The sequence below is a fragment of the Anoplopoma fimbria genome, chromosome 4, assembly GCF_027596085.1.
Source record: "Anoplopoma fimbria isolate UVic2021 breed Golden Eagle Sablefish chromosome 4, Afim_UVic_2022, whole genome shotgun sequence".
Classification (NCBI taxonomy): domain Eukaryota; kingdom Metazoa; phylum Chordata; class Actinopteri; order Perciformes; family Anoplopomatidae; genus Anoplopoma; species Anoplopoma fimbria.
In genome coordinates this window covers 23,140,914-23,162,275 of record NC_072452.1, presented here as the reverse complement: position 1 = coordinate 23,162,275, position 21,362 = coordinate 23,140,914, and positions in this window count along the sequence as shown.

The window sequence follows — 21,362 nt, the reverse complement described above, 5'->3', positions numbered from 1 at the left end:
TACTACCTCTAAGGATCCTCACTGTGACACTTTCAGTCTCACTTATATTGATCATTGGAATCTATTTAAGTCGTAGTTGCTGCAAGTAATTCATTGAGAATGACGTATTTATCAAAAACATGTTTACTAACCCGAAGAAATAAATCATCACCCTTTATGCCATTACTGATACTAATCTCCACTGTCTCCATCTTTAAAATAATTAAACTTTTATTGTGAAATTTGCCTCAAAAATGAGGACAGAACTGTCCAACTGTCAAAAACGTCTTCCATAAAACTTGAAACACATCTTTGCCAATGGACCCAACAGAACAAAACATATTGTGTTTGATGGATAACAGTGAGATGAAAGACGGGTCATTTAAAAAAGACATGAGGTAATATTCCTAAATATGGCTTAAGTTGTCTCCGCTGTCGTGGAACAGTGGACTTCCTCCTCCACTGACAAAACATACCATCTCCTCACATCTCCTTTTGGTTCGACATGAATACTTAAAACAGGGTTTCCTGTTGTTGCAGCATGCTCTGTGTGTTCGTGTAGGCGGCCATGATGCAGTGAATACATTCAGGTTGTCAATACCACACCTACGAAACTCTACCTATGACACGGTGCCGCAGCGGCTCCACTGATTCAAAATGAAAATGGGAAGTGCCGTCTTCCTGTAGTTTCCTGTCGGGTGCACTAGAACAGCTTTACGTTCACACACACACACACACGCACGCTTCTATAGGCCCCACGCAGGCGCGGCTTGACGCCACTCTCGGATCACGTAGTGGTGACTGCCAGTGGAAAAGAAAGTTTCATTACTCACACACACCAGTTTCTGCAGCTTTCCAAGTGGTTTTCCTGTGTCCTCAGGGATGAGTATAAAAAAGGTAAGCAGCACAACGGTCTACATTCCAGTAAATCTTTCGAAAAGCCTCCTTTGGTGATCTGGTGCCTGCTGCTCACGCTGAGAATATGAAGTTGGTTGTTTTTTGCCTTTTCGCAGTCTGGTGCAGCTCTTTGGCCAGCACATCGACACATTCGAGGAACACACAAGAAAGGAGAAAATTAAAAGAGCTCCTGAGGCAGTTGAAAAGCGTGAAAGACAGCCTGCAGGTAGGTTCATCTACAATTACATTTCTTTTTTCTCAGCTTGGCCCATGTTTGGTCGCAGTTCTAATTACTAAGTACAATGTTCTCGTTTGTTTCTCACAGAACAATGAGAAGATGCTGAGTACTCCACCGCACCATGTCGAGGTAAGCAGATCTAACTTCAAAATAGTAGTAATAGTATTCAAAATAATGTTGACAGCCTGGTCACCGACACATATTTGTGGTTGCTTAGTCATTGTCGATATTCTCCCACTTACTGCAGCTGCTAATTGTCATGTGCCCACCACTGTAGGAGTACATCAAATGATGTGAGAAATGACAAAATGTGTTGGGTGATTCGCAAATAGAATCAGCTGTGAAAAAAAAAAAGAAAAGAAGTTTACCTTGCAGCCTTAGAAATAGAGCATTTTAAAATATATTCAGTTTTATTTTTCCTTTTTTATTATTTCACATCTTATGGTAGTTAATTTTGAGGAAATACAAATAAAATAAAATCCGGACTAGGTAAGGTTTCCCATACTGTACAGTTATAATAAATATACAAAGCTTAAGCTAAAAAAAAAGTTTAGTCAGTTTAAATACAGTTTTCTTTGTATTTGATAGAGAAAACATGAAATCTACCAAAAATAATTTTGCATCGGAAATTATTATTATTAGTATTATTTATTAGTTCAGAGGTAAAAATATTTAATTTGTAACAGTGCTTTATAGAACAAACTAATATCCTCAAAACTTGCGCAAACTAACAACTATCCATTTATATTTGAATTAAAGAATTACTGGTACTAGTGGGAAAAAAACTGCAGCCTATCAGATTCATTTAATATATTAGAATCACAAAAAGGCTTTTTTTTTTATGACAACAATTATATTTAACTTCATTGCCTTACAGTGCTTGCATTTTTACTATTATTAGACCTTGTAGAAAGCAAACCAACCCTACATTTTGTTATGTAAGGAAATGCCCTTTTGTGTTCAAATGAAAGCCACTTAAGATCAACTGCATTACTTGTAAATTCAGATCAGCCCTCTTTCTTGTCAGCTCTCTTGAGTGAGTCAAGTCGAGAGCTACTGTATTTTCTCACAGCTTCCATTGCACGCTCAAGTGAAATGTGATGAGTAATTAAGCAAACAAAACCATGACACTTCCTCACCGAAACGTTCTCTGGCGCGATAGAAAACATTTGACTCAACTTTTTGTTGAAAAAAAAATGGCAAACTACGGCTCATCTTGAACCACAAAGGAAATCGGATGCCTTAGTGGGTGTGAAGCTACTATTTAGCACAACAAAGCTTATAATTAAGAACAAATAATCAACACACAATAGAGCAAAGATCGCACCTGATTTTTATGACTGTAAAATGCTAAATCCTCATTATAGAGATTTTTTTTTAAATACACAGTAGTAAGGACGTTTGAAGCCAGCTGTTCTTATTGTTACCCTTCAGACACTGATCTAAAACTATGATTTGACCCAAGCTGGTTGGGTTCAGGAGGAACATTTCAGTACGAGCATTCGAAGTAGAAACAATCACTTGGAAAAAACGTGTCATGCCGTCGACACTTTCATTAAGATTTCTGGAGGGAAACAATTCTGACAAAAAAAAAAAAAAAAAAAAACGCGCCTAAACACTTTAGGGAAAAGAAACTAATATTTAAAAATAGTGGAAACTTTATCTTAAGTTTCATTTGAAGTAAAAGTGTTCTGCATGTTTCTGATTGGAAAGTCAACTGCAATGATAAAGTCATGACATGAAACCAGAAACTACAGCTTTCTTGGAAATGTTTTGATGCCAGTGATGGGAGGATGTTTCCCTCAAATGAATACATGTAGAATCTTATAGTAATACAATTTTAAAACTAACATGTGTTATAGATAGTTGTGGACTAGATCTATATGTTGACCTAGTACAATTCTTAAACTTCGACCCTCTTTTTGATGGTTCATTTGCCTGTTCCAGTATTCCTTTAAAATAACTTCCCTAAACCAATTAAACAAACAAAACGGCAACAATTTTGCCATTGATTTAAATCAGTTAACAGTGAAAAGGTAAATTAAATTGAAAACTGACTAGAGCAGAAAATGTCATGTTCAATTTTTTAGAAATTGTGTAATACTTTGTATATCATCTCTACAACACTTTTTAAATGTTTACAATCAACAAAAAGCTACTGCTTTATGTGTTTCAAGAAGCCAAAATGGTCAAAGAACATTGATATATGTTGGTGTATTATTGATGTTTTATTCACAAACATTGTTTTTTATTTTATATAAACAGGACGGCTGCTGTCTGTCAACCCTGCAATGCTATCGGGATAATCTGCGGGATCATTTCAACATTACAGCAAGAAAACCACTTAACAAGAGCCTCAGGAGTCCCCTCACTGTAAGTGAATGGGTGGGTGTGGGACGGACGTAATAAACAACATACATGGATCTAAAAGCGTTAATGTCAGGTTTGATGTACAGCATAAAAACTAACAACTTCCTTTGATCCCTTTCAGGTGAGTGGTCTTTGCATTCCTACCAATTCAGGAAATGTTCAGGTAAGAGAACATTTTATTCTGTTATTTCCTTATTAACTGGACATTTCAGTTGAATGAATGTGGCATGAAGTGTTGCTCTCACAGTAGATGGTCATAACTATAATTTATCTTGCGTTCGACTGTTTCCCCTTTAGGCAACCTGCCAAGCCTGCGACTCTCATCCCAAGGAAAATGCGAGGGAATTTTACAACAGACTGGAGTCTCTTATTGAAAAGGTAAACATTTTTTTTTTTCTTACCGGACACATTTCACAAAAACGTACCTGAAATACGAGAGCATTTTTGCATAAGGTGGCTGGAAATCTGTAGCGCTACATGTCATAAATGTTGTAAAGATATGAAACAATGACTGATGTGAATATATTTTTCCCACACTTCAGGGCATAACCAGACTGAGCATGAACTGAGAAGAGATGGAGATCTTTATGGAACCAAGGACTGAATGTAGAGAAGACACTACGCTGACATGTTATTGCCTTCTTAATATTTAACTTATTTATTATTTATTTAGATAGTGGTGTTGAACCCACTAAAGCTATGAAGATTGTATTCTCAGGAAAGCTGCTTTGCCGCCCCCTAGTGGACTTGGCAGTCTTTATTTTTGCCCTCATTTTCACTGAAAGTGAAAGTTAATATATATGTTGTAGTTCTCAAAGAATATGAAGTATATAATTACATTTCTACTATGTATGACTTGTCTTAGTAGATGATTTTTTTATGAAAATAATTGTACCATTTTAATATATTAAACACATTACATACATACGTTTTTTGGGTTGTCTGGTTTATTTGTAGGACGTCTTCATTTAAAGTTCTTATCAACTGAACAAGTTTTTTAAACTCTGTGAAAAACATTGGGGAAAAGGAGAAATGTCTTACAATCATTAGTAAAGATAGAAATGAAGGTGTAAAATGAAAACAGAAGATACACTGTTCTCCATTTTCAGCAGTAGGTGGCAGCCAATGTACATTTTTAGCCAAGTGTTTTCTATTGTGGTATTTTAGAGATTTAAAACCACTTATGGGCTTTGCCAGCAAGATAAGTGTTGGACTAAAAGCAAATACTCTGACTTGGTGTAAACGTTTTCACATTATTTTAGATGCTTTTAATCATTTAAGTCCATCATGTCACAAAAGTATCAAGTGTACCATTGCTGATTTTACTATTGTGTTCAAAAAACAAAAGGCAGCATGGAAATTGTGTTGACGTTACATAATAATGGAAAGCATGGTTTAAATATTCATGATCTCCATTTCAAAAGTTACTTGATTTTCCCATTGGAACGAATAATTAACATTTTCTTTATTTGTTCCACTGACAGGACTTCCCTTTTTAAGTTGTTAAAAGTGGTGTTGACTGATTGAAAAACCACTGCACAGAAGCAGAAACATCAGAAGCACGGTTTTCAACGCAAATAAGTAAGAGACACTTGAAGCCCGACTGCTACTTCCGCAGCTTCGGCGAGGGACTTCACCTTCAGTTGGTGGTTGTTTAGGGACAACAATTCAACCCCCAGAGCCCAGGAACTGATCCCATCTATGATAGCCGCATTTTTACAAGATGCATGCATTGCACCCTCGATTTAATATTTTGCACCCTCAGTTGATATTCCTATCATGATGTAAAGCAGAAGGTGCTAATATGTGGGTGTCTTTCCGTGCGCACCTTCTATTTCGGTTCGTGTAGGCTTTGTGCAGCAGTGCAACGGGCTGGTGTGAAGGTGAACTGTATACAAAAAGGATGATCAATAAATAGCTTACTCTCTCAGCCAGTCAAATCACTCGTCTCATCGCTCTGAAACAACTGTGGAAATCACAGTTAAACGTGCTAACGACAGCGTCACCTCATGTCTCGATGGTTCAGGGGCCGACCCTATTTTAGCAATACATCTCAGCTCGCACCAATCACAGAGTTTGGTAATTAATTAATGTTTTATTGCAGTGCAATGTGTGTCAAGGATAAAACACGAGACGTTACTTTTGCTAAAAAAAAAGAATGTTGGGAAAGAGTCTATGATGCGCCCTGGTAACCGAACGTGTCCAGCTATCTCCAGGCCTTGGTCAAGCCCTACACCCCCGCCCGACCACTTGGCTCTGCTGCCTCGGGGCGACTGGTTGCCCCGTCGCTCAGAGGTCCCTGCGGCCGATCCACCCGGTCACAGCTTTTTTCTGTCCTGGCCCCTCAGTGGTGGAATGAACTCCCCACTGACGTCAGGACAGCAGAGTCGCTGCCCATCTTTAGACGCAGGCTGAAAACTCACCTCTTCAAGAAGTACTACCCTGAGCCTTCCTCGTAGCACTTATTGCATTCGTATTCGTTTGTAGCACCTATTGTATTCGTATTAGTCTGTTGCAATTATTGTTTTCGTAGTAATTTGCCTCTGCACTATACTTTTGCTCTGGTTTATGCTTTTAGATGCTTGTTTAAGAAAGGAGATGCACTTATGACTTCTGGTGACTAGTAGTTCTCTTGAATACCTATGTTGAATACACTTCCTGTAAGTCGCTTTGGATAAAAGCGTCTGCTAAATGACTGTAATGTAATGTAATGTAATGTTCAAATCCAGCTTTCACACTGTTCAGACTCAATAAAAACACTTGTATTTTTAATTATTCTTGTTATATGTACTGTATTCACATTACTGTATATTTAATGAGAACAACATGATATCAAGCTTGTGTCACCAAATCTATATACAATTTGTCAGTGTATATTGTAATTCACCATGGTCTTAAATCATTAAAACCAGGTGTATGTATGGTTGCTGCAGACACGGATCAATTCTGCGACGAGAAACCTACCACAAAAAACTTCAAACACTTCAAAAAAAGCAGCTTTATGCAGAAACAAAGAAATCCAGATACCTCTGACAACTCTCACAATGACAGGTGCAGAAGTGCAAGCAGGTGTCCTCACAACAAACACCACTACTGTGGACTTCCCAGATGACAAGGGGGATTTCAGCAGCAGCAACACAAAAACAAACTTTACCGAGATGTATTTCACACCTGTGAGCAAAGTTTTCTTCAACACAGCAGCCTGTGTTGACTCAATCTATTAGATAAACCTAATACAAATAACATCACGCCATGCCATTACAACAGAGGACCTGTGAACCTGGTTTTTTGTATTGTAGTGCAAGGTTAAGTGAATGCCTCACCCCAAAGAAAATGACCATTTGTATATCAATTACTCATCTCACTTTGAATTCTTTAAGATAACTTTAGTTTTTCCTCGCATGCCTCCACGGCAAACAGAATAAAAAAAACTGAGAAAGTCTGTATTTGCATTATAATCCAAGTGTCATTAATCCAGTTATATAAGGAAACCTTATTATCTAAAACAATCTGGACTCGCACGGTTCAGTAGTGCACCAATGCAAGGGTGAAACTGTTTATACAGAAGTGTATGGATGGCAGGGACATGCTATTTGAAATTAGGTGTTCATAAGAATACACATTTAGTCTTGTCAGCATTCAGTAGTTTAAGATTATGCTGAGAAGTCTGTAGAACATTACACATTAGAGTGGAATCTTGATATAGCTTGATTTGAAGAGGAGTCAAATGGATACAAATAAGACTACGTCCACATGCAAATGGTGTCTTTATTGACGTGATATAGAAATGCTAGTTAATCTCCATAACATTTTGTCCTCACGTGATTTGAATAACTCAATCTTCAATATAGTAGGCTACATTCCGTTTCTAATCCTCACATGTATAAATGTTCTCTATGTGATTTCATGAGATTTACGTTTTGCTCATGTTACATCCGCTTCGTTTAAAGGCTTTACACTGAAACAAATCTGATTTTTCAGCTTATAGTAGATAAAATAGGTGTGAACGTTCTTTTGTTTTTATCACTAATGGTACTGTCGCCTTTTTACCTACCGATCACTGAAATTATCTTTCAGATGCAAATCAGAGAGCTGAAATTCAGCAAGTGCACCTGTTCCACCTCAAAAACATTACAAATATTAATAGTTACCATAAAATGATATGGCCTATGATGGCAACAAAGTTTACTAGTATTTATGACCATACAAAACAATTGGGTTTTTGATGGCTCCTTTTAATTTCTAAAGTTCTCAACATTTTCAGGATCTAAAACCTGAAATGACATAACTGTGTTAATATCCATGTTGCGATTATATCTTAAGTGGACTGTTAAGAGAATCAGAGTTCATGTGAAACATACTGTTGATATGAGGCATATTGATTAACTCAAAAACTGGTTTTGCTTTTGTTCAGAAAAAAAGTGCAGAAATTCTAGCAAAATGTTGCTATCCAGTGTGGTATTGCCTTCTTTACAGCTGAAACCACACAGTGGTGAAAGCAGGCAAACCGAGCAGCTGTGTTGTACAGATGATGAGTGCACAGCCAAACAGCTGTGTACCTGCCAAACATCTTGTCCATAAGACCATGAACATCTCTTGCTTTTCAATTCCCTCTTGCTGTGTGTGGTTGTGTTCAGCGGGTCTAAGGGTTTTTCCGCAGTGCTCACAGTAACATTAGTAATATGGGTAAACTCAACATAAAACGTACAGATCTGACAAAACCAGATAACCATGTGCCTCAGTCTTAGTGACTGCTGGTTGCTCATCCCTGCCTCACCCTGTTAGACAGTATTGCTATAGTAACTATTTGTGTCACTAAAATCACTGAAACAATTTTCATGTTTGTATTTTTTTTTGTACAGTTGGGGAACGATATAGCCTCCAACTACAGTATGTAACACCACACATAAAAAAGATTGTTTTAACAGATTAAGTCCTAAAGAGATCCCTTCCTAAAGTAATTTCACAACATAAGTGATGGGGGACAAGATCCAATTCAAACACTTTCTTAAATTCAGCTGAGGACAAAATTAGGCTCTACCATATCCAGCCTGCCCTCCATCAAACAGCCCCTCCCCTCTGGGGTTAAATTTGGCACAGGGTACACTCTAATGTAAACTGTCAAAGCCCCTCTACTCGCCTATTACAGTGAGTGACAGGGCAGCTGGCCAATGATGGTGACCGCTAAGTCTGTCTGGCCACAAGGCACCCCAATGCCCTCCTCCTTACATTACATTACATTACATTACAGTCATTTAGCAGACGCTTTTATCCAAAGCGACTTACAGGAAGTGTATTCAACATAGGTATTCAAGAGAACTACTAGTCACCAGAAGTCATAAGTGCATCTCCTTTCTTAAACAAGCATCTAAAAGCATAAACCAGAGCAAAAGTATAGTGCAGAGGCAAATTACTACGAAAACAATAATTGCAACAGACTAATACGAATACAATAAGTGCTACAAACTACTACGAATAGGATAAGTGCAGTAAACGAATTCAATAAGTGCAGCGAACTGATACGAATTCAATAAGTGCAACAACTGATACGAATACAATAAGTGCTACGAGGAAGGCTCAGGGTAGTACTTCTTGAAGAGGTGAGTTTTCAGCCTGCGCCTAAAGATGGGCAGCGACTCTGCTGTCCTGACGTCAGTGGGGAGTTCATTCCACCACTGAGGGGCCAGGACAGAAAAAAGCTGTGACCGGGTGGATCGGCCGCAGGGACCTCTGAGCGACGGGGCAACCAGTCGCCCCGAGGCAGCAGAGCCAAGTGGTCGGGCGGGGGTGTAGGGCTTGACCAAGACCAAGTCCTTCTCTCTGGTGACTTGAACCATGCCCCTCCGTCCTTCACTCTGCCCACATTCCCCCAGTACGTCACATGCCACACCTGAGACAACAAAATCAGGATGCCAACGCCAAAGAGGCATACACATCATCACTTTTCCCTCCCCTAGGAAGATCTGATCACAGCCTGGTACACATCCTGCCTGTGTACAAACCTCTTGTACATAGGCAGCCAACTATGGCTCACAGCTGAGGGGACTGAGGTCTTTTGGAGTGCAGGGAGCACTCCTGATGACCTTTTTTTGACTCTGTGGTGGCATCAGCCATCTTCTATGCAGTGGTCTGCTGGAGCAGCAGCATCTCGACAGCTGACGGGAAGAGACTGAACAAACGTGTCAAGAAGGCCAGCTCAGTCCTGGGGTGTCCATTGGATACGGCGGAAGTGGTGGGAGACAGGAGGATGATGGCTAAGCTGTCATCCCTGATGGACAACACCTCTCACCCCATGCAGGACACCCTGGCAGCTCTGTGCAGCTCCTTCACCACCGGCTGCTTCACCCCCGGTGTGTGAAGGAGAGGTACCGCAGGTCCTTCCTTCCTGCTGCTGCCAGGTTGCACAACCAGCTCTGCTCCCAGTAGACCACATGACACATGACACTAACAACCTCTGCAATACAAATACACTGTGCAATATAATAGTTATTCTGTCTGTATATATACAATTTTAGTTATTTTTTTTTACTTATTTAATATTCTTAACTGTTTTATAATACTTGTTTTTGATCTTGTTTTTACTATGTCTCTTGTTTGCACTATACCCTATGCTGCTGTAAATCCTGTAAATTTCCCTGCTGCGGGACTAATAAAGGATTATCGTATCTTATCTTATCTTATTACATTACATTACATTACAGTCATTTAGCAGACGCTTTTATCCAAAGCGACTTACAGGAAGTGTATTCAACATAGGTATTCAAGAGAACTACTAGTCACCAGAAGTCATAAGTGCATCTCCTTTCTTAAACAAGCATCTCAAAGCATAATTGGTACGGGCACGGCGGGCAACATAAAAACTATCACAACAAAGATGGTGAGTGTCTTTGTCTCAAAGTTTGACCCTAATCTAGATGCCATCACTCTCTCTGACTATTTGAAAGATAAACTGAATCGGGAAGTGAAATGTCGCAAAATCGAAACAACTTTAAGTAGATTCAGCTCTTTTTGTGTCACTGCTGAATGTGACAATGTAGCGGAGATGTATGATCCTCATCTGTGGCCGGCTGGTGCTTTTGTTCGCCGGTATTTTGAGCCACGCCGGGCTAAAGTCGCTGGTGGGGGGGCGGTTCGATTGGAAACTAATCCGCGCTACCAGTTACCTGCGCCACAGCCTGTGGTTTGTGATGTGGAGTCCCTTTCTGCTGTCAGCCAGCTAACAAGCGAATGCTGATGTGACTCGTGCGCCCGAGCAATATCCCGTAATGAAGAACAATATGCGGATTGTATCGTACAATGTACGCGGTCTACGTGTGGGACACACTGCTACAGATAAATCAAGACGCTTTGTTGTTGATAAATTGTTGAATGAGTGTGATATTCTGTGTCTCCAAGAGACCTGGCTTGCCAAACAGGATTTAGACAAGTTAAATACAATACACAAGGATTTTCATGGTGCTGGGGAATCCACTACTGATCTAAGCATGAAAATAGTTAAAGGTAGAATACCAGGTGGAGTGGCCATCCTTTGGAACCGTAGATATGACCCAATGGTGAAAGTGATTAGATTAAATGTTGATTGGGCCATAGGGTTAGAAGTATGCTTTAATGGCAAGAGGATTACCATTTTAAATATATATACACCATGTGAATCATATAAGGCTGAGGATGAATTTTTGAACAGACTAGCTTTTATCCACTCCTTCATTGAGGACAATGATTCTACTTGTGTGTATGTCTATGGGGATTTTAATGCTGATTTATCAGATAGCAATTCTCTTTTTGCAAAACATCTGGTACATTTTTGTAATGACAATAAACTTATCTTATCTAGTAAAATATTCTTACCGGATAATAGTTTTACCTATGTAAGTGAGGCATGGCACACAACCTCCTGGCTTGACCACTGTCTGTGCACAGCAGATGCTCATGCCTCTCTAGAAAATATGGAGATTTGCTATGGTCTGGCTACCTCTGACCACATACCTATAGCTATGTTGTTAAATGTTGACACTGTGCCCTTCCTGGTGGATACTGAGAATTCAGGCAACTCAGTGAAATTAAACTGGGCTAAGCTATCTAAAGAGGACATTGATAGATATACTGGCTTAACTGACAGCCTACTAAATCATGTTGTATTGCCGAGGATGCCATTATGTGTCTTAACATGAACTGTGCTGACACACAGCATGCTGCTGACATTTGTGATTTATATGATAACATTACAAAAGTTTTAAATGCCTCTGCTAGGTCTTTCTGCAATCATAAGAAGGTGGTTAACATCAAACCTGGGTGGAAGGAGTATGTGTCTGAACACCATGCTGCAGCAAGGGAAGCCTTTAAACTTTGGATTGATGCAGGAAGGCCTAGACAGGGTGATGTGTTTGAGTGTAAAAAACAAACTAATGCCAGATATAAATATGCTCTTCGTCATATTAAGACAAAAGAGAATACTATTAGAGCGGACTTGCTTGCTAGGAATCTACAAAAGAACAACTATGTTGACTTTTGGAAAGCAATCAAAGTGATGAATAACCATAAAACGTCTTTACCATACGACATTGAAGGTATCTCTGGTTCAGATAATATTGCAAAATTATGGCGTGAGCATTATATCAAGCTGTTCAATTGTGTCAAGAGTAATGTTGTTGCTGTTAATAATGTTGATTTGGACACTAATGTTACAGTAAGGCCAGCGGAGGTGGCACATGCTATTGAGATGCTTGATAACAACAAATCATGTGGTACAGATGGTATTGCTGCAGAGCATCTTAAGCATGCCAGCTATAGGCTCTCTCCACTGTTAGCCATGTGTTTCTCTGGTATCATGGTGCATGGTGTTCTCCCTGATTCCATCTTGTCTGTTTTGCTGGTTCCTGTGCTTAAGGAGAAGGCTGGCAAATTAAACAGCATGGACAATTATAGGCCAATTGCCCTTGCCAGTACCCTGTCTAAGGTGCTGGAAAAAATTATTTTAAATAGGATCGAAATGTATGTATTAACTACAGACAATCAATTTGGGTTCAAGAAAAAACATAGTACTGACTTATGCATTTATGCTTTAAAGGAGATTGTCGCTAAATATCAACGCCAAAACACCACTATGTTTCTCTGTTTTATTGATGCCTCTAAGGCATTCGATAGAATCAACCATGTAAAACTATTTGAAAAACTACTCATGAGAGATGTTCCTAAATATATTGTCAGAATTCTAATGTATTGGTATGCTCAGCAAACATTCCAGGTCAAATGGGATAATACTGTTTCTGATCCTTTTCATGTGGCGAATGGGGTCCGTCAAGGAGGAATATTATCCCCTATTCTTTTTAATGTATATATTGATGACCTTTCAAGACAGCTAAATGAATGTACAACAGGATGTATTGTGGGTGATCAAGTTGTGAATCATCTCATGTATGCTGATGACCTGGTTTTACTTTGTCCATATTCTGCTGGGTTACAAGAGCTGTTGAGGATATGCACACAATATGGAAGAGAATTTGACATCAACTATAATTCCAAAAAGAGTAAGGTTGTTGTGGTGAGATCTAGAGAGGACAAAAAATCCTCTTTTCCTGCTTTCCACCTCGCAGATGGCCTCTTAGAAATATGCAGGGAATTAAAATATCTAGGACATGTCTTCTCAGATGATCTCATGGATGACGGTGACATTCGTCGTCAATGGTGTAAAATATATGCACAGGCCAACGTGATGTTGAGGAAATTTTCCATGTGTTCCACAGATGTTAAGTGTGCTTTGTTTAGGGCTTATGTCACGCCGCTGTACAGCTCATCTCTGGTCTTCTTACAGAGTGAGAAGTATGCAGAGGCTTAAAGTGGCATATAATGATGCCATGAGGTTGTTGCTCCATGTTCCTAGGTGGCACAGTGCTAGCCAGCTATTTGTGTCCTCTAATGTACCTACATGTCAGGCACTGTTACGAAAGTTAATGTTCAATTTCATGTGTCGATTGGATTTATCAGAAAATAGCATCATTATAGCCTTAACCAACCCTATGATGGGCTATCGGTTCACATCCAGGCTTCGAAAGCATTGGCATGATAGCTTGCACCTATTTTAGTACAGTATTTTTGAGTATGTATTTTAATGTGTCATATGTGTGTGTGTATGTTGGATGTGAGTGGACCATCTGAGTCCATAATAAAGATTTAATAATAAGCCAGAGCAAAAGTATAGTGCAGAGGCAAGTTACTACGAAATCTTATCTTACATTGCCTACCTGCAGTGGAGAGAAAGTAACACAATTAACATTGTAAGATACCGACTTGATGTGAATAATTCGGACTGCAGAAGTCTCATATTAACTTTTTACTTGGAAAAAGGTCTGGGAATGGTGTCCCCCATCACTTGCATTAAAATTGCTTAAGGAAGAGATCTTGTAATGGCTAATATCAGAATATTAATCAGTTTTATGTGTACACATACAAGGAACTTGAGTCTTTTTGTGTCACTCTGTACAGATACACATATGTATAAAAAGTATGTGATGATCATTATGGAGTGGAGAAAATAGTTTGTATCTATTTCATCTCAGCCTCCAAAGTCTCAAAGGTCAACTCTTCAGAGCTCTCTGCTAACAAGACCGCATTTGTCCGCAGAAATGCTCCTACTTGAGGTTGATTTTCTGCTCACTCTGTGGGCAGGTTTTACGTGAATAATATTTGTATCTGCACAGGTTGAGGATAATTATACTCCATACATGTACTCAGGGACCGTAACTCAACAAAACAATCCATTTAACCATGTTAAAAAAACAAAACAATAATCAGGCTGTCTATCTGATTATTTTAAAAAGCACAATGAGGAGTAAGAGGAGGAGGCTGGTTTGAAAGGAAAGACAACCAGAGGTTCCAACTAAGACGCCATGGATGATGAAACTTAGCAGGTGTCGTTGATTAAAGGAGCTTTAACCTTCTGAGGATTAATATAGGAGCAAAACAACTATTTCTATGTAAAGAAACAGCGTTGTCGACAAAGCGCACCCATCACCCTTTTAGGAAATTACACTTTTGGCATGGTTAGCGCTGTTAGCTGTGAGCCGGCAGCTCACCTTTGCTATGTTGAGAGCAGTTGCGAGGCAATCGAAATGCTCCCAATCACCTTTAATACCAGTGGTGGAAGACGTACTAAGATCCTTTACTTAAAAGTACTAATACAACTATTTAAAAAAACAACACTCTGTTACAAGTGAAAGTCCTGCATTCAAAATCTTACTTAAGTCAAAGTATGCAAGTATATATAATCAAGAAAACGTAGTTTAAGTACTAAAAAGTACTAACTATGCAGCTAAATTGGATTTCCATTTGTTACATTATTATAAAGTATAATATTAAATGAATATTATTAATGCATGTTTAAATGTTGTAACTGGCTCCACTAAAGCTAATTTTATACAGTTGAGAAGTTTTAATTGACTGTGAAATCTGCATTGTAGTTCGTGTACTCATTAACAATAATTGTAGAGAAGTAAAAAATACATTATTTCAATCTGAAATGTAGCGGAGTAGAAAGTAGAATCAAAGTTGTACTTGATTACAGTACTTGAGTAAATATTCTTAGCTTTTTTAATCATCACTGATTAATACCATTGTGTAAGTGGGTGGATATATGAGTGTATACAGCATGATGATAATATGTCATTGTGGCCACACCCTTATTTCGAGGTACAACGATTACATAAATTCTATTTTAGTACTCTCAAACTTTATGCTACCGAGCGCCCAATCTCTGACCAAACTGTTGCTGAAGTGAGATGGAAAAATTTAAAAACAAAAATGTGCCTTTTGTTCAAAAAAAAAAATCCCTTTGACTAAAACAAAGAACAGGCCCCCTCTCCCTTAAATGACACAAGCTTGTGGGTACCATGCAAAAAAAAAAAAAAAAAAAAAATTATTGGTAATCCAGAAGCATCATGACCATGAGGGTTTGTCTGTGCTGTGGTGGGCTGCTGTCACCACACCTCCACCGGCTCCCTTGACATCATTACTATCACGGAAACCAAACGATTTTATTTCCTTTTTCATGCGTTAGGTGAAGTGCATTTTCTGGTCAGCGTGCAATTCAGAAAACCTTACCCCCACACACAAAGCGTCACAGGAAGTGAAACAACCAAATCACTTTTACAAAAATTGTATCCACTACATCTCTTTGCAGAGTGAATGAATCACAATTCAACAGACATCCTGCAGTTTTTTTGCCCCCGAGAAACAGGGAAGAGATTCACTCCATTGTTCTTCCTCATTTTAGGCCTAAAATATTACACGCTCCACTTCCTTTTTTTACCATCCCAAAAGTATTTTAAAAAAAAGAGAATGTTACAGTTACAGTTTTTAAAAATGTCATCACTGTCCACTGTATTTTTAGGACTACTAGAAGAGCAAAGTGAATATATATGGACTATTAAGTCAGAAAATACAAGACATCAAATTGTGGCCTTGCATACACGACAACAAGAAAGAAACTTCAGTGTCATTTTAGATTCTGACTTCAATTTTAAAGCTCATTTTAATTCGTTGACCCAAACTGCATTTAATCATTTGGGAAAGAGAGCAAAGGTGAGAAGCTTGTTCATGCCTTTGTTTCTAGCTGTCTTGTCTACTGTAAACGCACTGGAACGACGCTCGGCCTCTTTTTTATCTCCAAGTGAGAAAACAGAATATTGGCGTTTGCATAACACAGTTAAAACACTTTCTGAAGCCCTGGAAGATGTTGTCCTCACTCAAAGCGTATATGTCACGTATGAGAGCAAATAAAATAGATGTTAAAGGTTTAAAGTTCACATATTGACATTTTGTTAGATTCACAACATCAACTCATGCATAGAGTAACATGCAAAAAAACATTCCACCTTAAAAAAGGTGCTGGTAGCTGCTGGTAGCCCTCGACAGTGAGTTTAGCTAGCTAACCGCTATATTTGCTGGGCACACGTAAAATAAATGAAATCATTCAAAACAGAAACGGTTAAAAAACATTAACGCATTCACGTTAACGCATTCATATGTTAATATGTATATCGATCAGGGAAGTGAGATCCGATCACAAGTGGTCAGTCGAGGCGCATTCTAATGCCAGGGATTTAATACCTACAACATTTTTAAATAATCCTCACGAACCCTAATATCCGCGATAACTGCTCTTTTAATTGTTCCTTAAACCTTTGGGGATTCTACTTTTAAGCATAATGCCCCAAATATATGAAGCAGTCTTTAAAATATCACAATTGCTGAATCAGTGGACAGTTTCAAAAGGCCTCTCTAAAACATATATTTTCGACTGTTTTTATCTTTTGTGATTTTCTCTATTTATTTTTGATAATTGTAACACTGATAATAAAACACTCTTTCTCCCTTTATCCTTGTGTATGGCTTTTAAACTGGTGTTGCTGCTGAATCTTAAAGCACTTTGTGCGGCATTCTGTGCACAAAAGTTAACATATAAATTAAGAGCATTCATTCAGTCATTCATATATATTTATATATAAGATATATAAAAAAGAAATAAAGCAATGCTTGAAGTTCTGTTCTGTTCTAATCTATAGCGTTAATAAAGAAAAAGAAAAAAACTAATGGAAAAGTTCAGGAGGAAGTTCCCAAATTGGACAGCATGATTTACATGCAGAACAGTAGGTGTGTGCTTGTGGTAAAGATGACGCAGTACTTTTTTGGAGCCTTTGAACTTGCGCCAAGGAAACTCACTTGGTGCTTGTCACAAAAAGTGATTTGTGATTAGCTCAGGCCTTATCTCTGCATATATCCCCCACTATGAAAAATTTGCGTCACGGAAGCCTAAATATCACATGGGAAACATTTTTCGAGCTATTGCAACATTAAAAAGGCAGAGAAAGTAGAAGGAACAAGAACAAAGTAATATCAGTTATATTTGTAAATACAACAAAAGAAATAAAATGAAACAAAGAAAACACATCAAAATACTGAAAAGAGGAACTGAGCTCAGAACTTTAAATATTACAGGGAACAATATTTCACTGTGTGTGAACAAACAAGCTGCATCTTCAATTTTCTTAAGATTGTGGTTCTAAACATGAAAGAAACCCACAACACGGAACCTCACTGAACAAGAAGGCAACTAAAAACAGGAAATCTGCACAGGGTCAAACTGGAGTTGAACCCCGGATTTCAAATGTTGTGCATCCACAACAGTTTGGTTTAGTGTAATCTTTATTTTACAAAAAAAGACAATAATTTAATACAAGGGTATCAAGCGAGTTGTAAAATGTGCCTTTTTAGCTTTGTGTTTGACCACTCACTAAAGGAGACGCTTGCATCTTGAATGGCGTGGGCAACGACTTCATGGTAAGACACGGAAACAGCAGGGATGCCCCCACGTAGCGACAAATTCCATGGATAGAAAATTTCCCCGCCCCCCTTCGCTCACGTTAAAATCCTGTCACATTCATTAGTTTCCTCAACTCCTGGGGAAACCTCAAAACTGAAACCTAACCAGTGAGGCACAAAGTTAAAAAAAAAAAAGTGACGCCTATGCCCAATGTGACAAGCTGAAATAAGCAGTGGTTGTCTCCTCTGGTACCTGGGATTGCTGTGGGGAATCCCCACGTGGTCGTAGGTGTAAGAGAAACCCTTCATTCACTTCTGCTGGGCTTAGTGACGTAACTCATGATACGGCCAGTCATGCTCCTGTCTATTTTTAATTTTACTACATTACAACACTTTTCTTACTGCGATGCAAAACTAAATAAATAGACTTCCTAGAACATGTTTTACTGACCTATGCTATTCTATTGTTTGTATTTTGCATTTTAGTATGAGAGAATTCAGACAGATCCTTTCAGATTTTTGTCATTTGGAGTATAGTTCATTTACTTGCAGTACCACAATCAATTTTGTAATGCATAGTGCACCAGGTAAGACAGAGTTTTGAAATTGAACAATGTCAAACAGAGTTAGAAATCAGATGCTTATACACCTCAAGACAAAACCCCAAAGCTAGAAAGACACACATTTCAAAGATAAGTGTGTGGTTTTTGCGAGCCGTTCTTCATGTTGAACAAAAAGAAATACCAACAAAATTCTCTGAAGAGAGGAAACCAAACCTCCTTTATCTGTCGTTATGCTCACTTTGTCATGGATAAAAACGCTGTGAAGCACCAGTCAACACAGCAATCATCAACAAAACAAATCTCTACAATTACTACAAATGTCATTAACACAACTATTTTTTTTTTTTACTATGGATGTCACTATTTAGAAACAATTATCTGTTCAAATGTGGACACACTGCCAAAGTTTTCAACAATCAGATCAGTGAGGGCACACTGTGCCCACCTGATTTTTTTTTTTTTTACTTTGGGGTTTCACCATGCAGTGGATAAGGGAAAAATACGACATGATTAATAGGAAAAAATAAGACAACCTACAAGTACACCCCTTTAACCAGCCTACTCATTTTCTTGTGTGCTTCACCCTATAAATTAGAAAGCTGCAGCAGAGGACACCACAAACCACTTTTTACAGACCTCTTGTACATCTTCACAGGATACTGAAATCAAGCCATCAATATGGAGCACTGTTTCAGAACTGCCCTCTGGATGCTTTTTCTCATTGGCTATCTTCAAGCTAACCCTGTCCCCAAAGAACAGGGCGACTATGGCTTTGGCTTTCTAGAAGAAGTCACATGTGTAAGTTATTTTATGATAACTTTTTTTTTTTTTTTTTTTTTTTTTTACATTTTTAGTAAACTGACCAGGATCAGGTGGTCTAATTAAGGAAATTCATTGGACTGAAAGTGAATGCTAATACTGTCTTTTTCTCCAATTTGTTCTAGGCAAATTGGACTTTCATTTCAGCAACAAACTTGAAGGTAAGAGATCACTGCATATCGGGTTTAAGTGCTTATTAAGCATGTTGATCCTGCTTGTGCACACTTTTTGTTTTGAATTGAGAGACCGGCCTCACATGTTAGCAATCCTACTTTCAACTGCTCAGGGGAAGAGATTGTTCTCTCAAAATTGCTAAACATAAAATCTGTTTGCATGTGATTATCTCTGGTAAATAGAGGCCTGTCCTATCTGACAGTAAATCTAACCTTAAAACCAACATCTGAAATAAGCTTTAAACATTGATGGGGAACAACAGTTGAATCCAATTAAAACATTTTCATGATTTCGTTTGACTTCACTGTACTAAATGCTGAATGCTGTGTTTTTGTCAGGATTGCCCTACCAAAGCCCTACAACACCTCAGAGATGAATTTGATAACGCCAGACAGAAGTGTGTAGATGAAAACCAACGAATTGGCTCCACTTTGGATGCCGTGGAAACATATTTTGATTCTGTAAGTATTACCTTCATATTATTTGGATTAAAGTTCCTCACTCAAAGTGCATGATCCGAAACTAAAGCTGCCTCTTCTCCTCAGACATTGAAGAACTCTGAAGAATGCAAATTGATTACGAAGGAACGCCAGTTCAAGGACCTTGTGAAAGACCTGATCGTAGTAGTTCAACTTCTCAACTCGAACAAAACCAACTGATGTTTCCTCTACTTCTACTACTATCATTATTTAATATTACACACTGCACTAAAATTCGATTAATCGTTAAGTGACGGTTTAGAAACACTGCAAAAAGTTCTCAAGTTATTTATATATTTCTCAAGTTATTTATATATTTATTTATTATGCAACTGATGTACCACTTCTATGTACACCATATGTGAAAATTTGCTAATAAAATGTGAGCGATTACAACTGTGAGTCATGATTTTGTCTTCAGGTACTAATTAATTTGCTCATAAAAAAAGGGAAATCATCTGTAAAAGAATAATAATGGTGGTGGTCTTTCATAGTGACAGAAGAGGAAAAAAAATGGCTGCTTGTCAGATATTGTCAATTTCTCTGTCAATGTGCACACGCAAAGATTTTCCTTTGGTTGTGTACGAACTATTTAAAAGACGAGCCTCTTCTATCCACTTCTGTTGCTACTACACACAAGACTAAAATAAGGGTGGTACTTTTTTCAGTTTTCGTTCACCATGGAGGTTTGTGAGAAAAACAAAGTTTTCTTCAAGAATTTAAGGTAAAAAAGGGTGTTTAATTGATATAGAACTGGTCATTTTGCGGGCGACATATTCCTTTCAACCAACACTTAGAGATATATACAAATACAAATTTATAGATATATAAAGTCACAATAAATCTACGATTTGTGCAGCAAATGAGGCGCCACATAAAAAAGGTACCACAAGGCTGCGTCCTTTCACTCTTTATATCAATGACTGTGTGAGTTATCCCAGTCATTTTGTAGACTGATGAAATTTAGGTGACACAGCTTTAGGAGGCTTTTAAAACTCATGATTAGAAATCGTACTGATCAGACAATGAAACATCAGTCTAATTATGTGTAGATTTTAAAAAAAGGATACAAAAATTATAGCTGACCTAATTTGAATATGCTCTTTGACCATAAGGACGTTGGTAAAACATTACATTACATTACATTACAGTCATTTAGCAGACGCTTTTATCCAAAGCGACTTACAATAAGTGTATTCAACATAGGTATTCAAGAGAACTACTAGTCACCAGAAGTCATAAGTGCATCTCCTTTCTTAAACAAGCATCTAAAAGCATAAACCAGAGCAAAAGTACAGTGCAGAAACAAACTAATACTAAAACATGCACAAGACGCAAACAAAGGAGGCGCACACAGCATTTAACTGCTCAAAACTGGCATTTAATAAATTCTATGCTTACAGAACTAGATTATGCAACCTAAGCTTGAGATTTTACGTTTTATAGCAAAATACATATCTGGTGTACAAAGATGTTCACTAATGAGTCTCATTGGGAAAATTCCCCTATAGGCACCAAAAGGTTTTC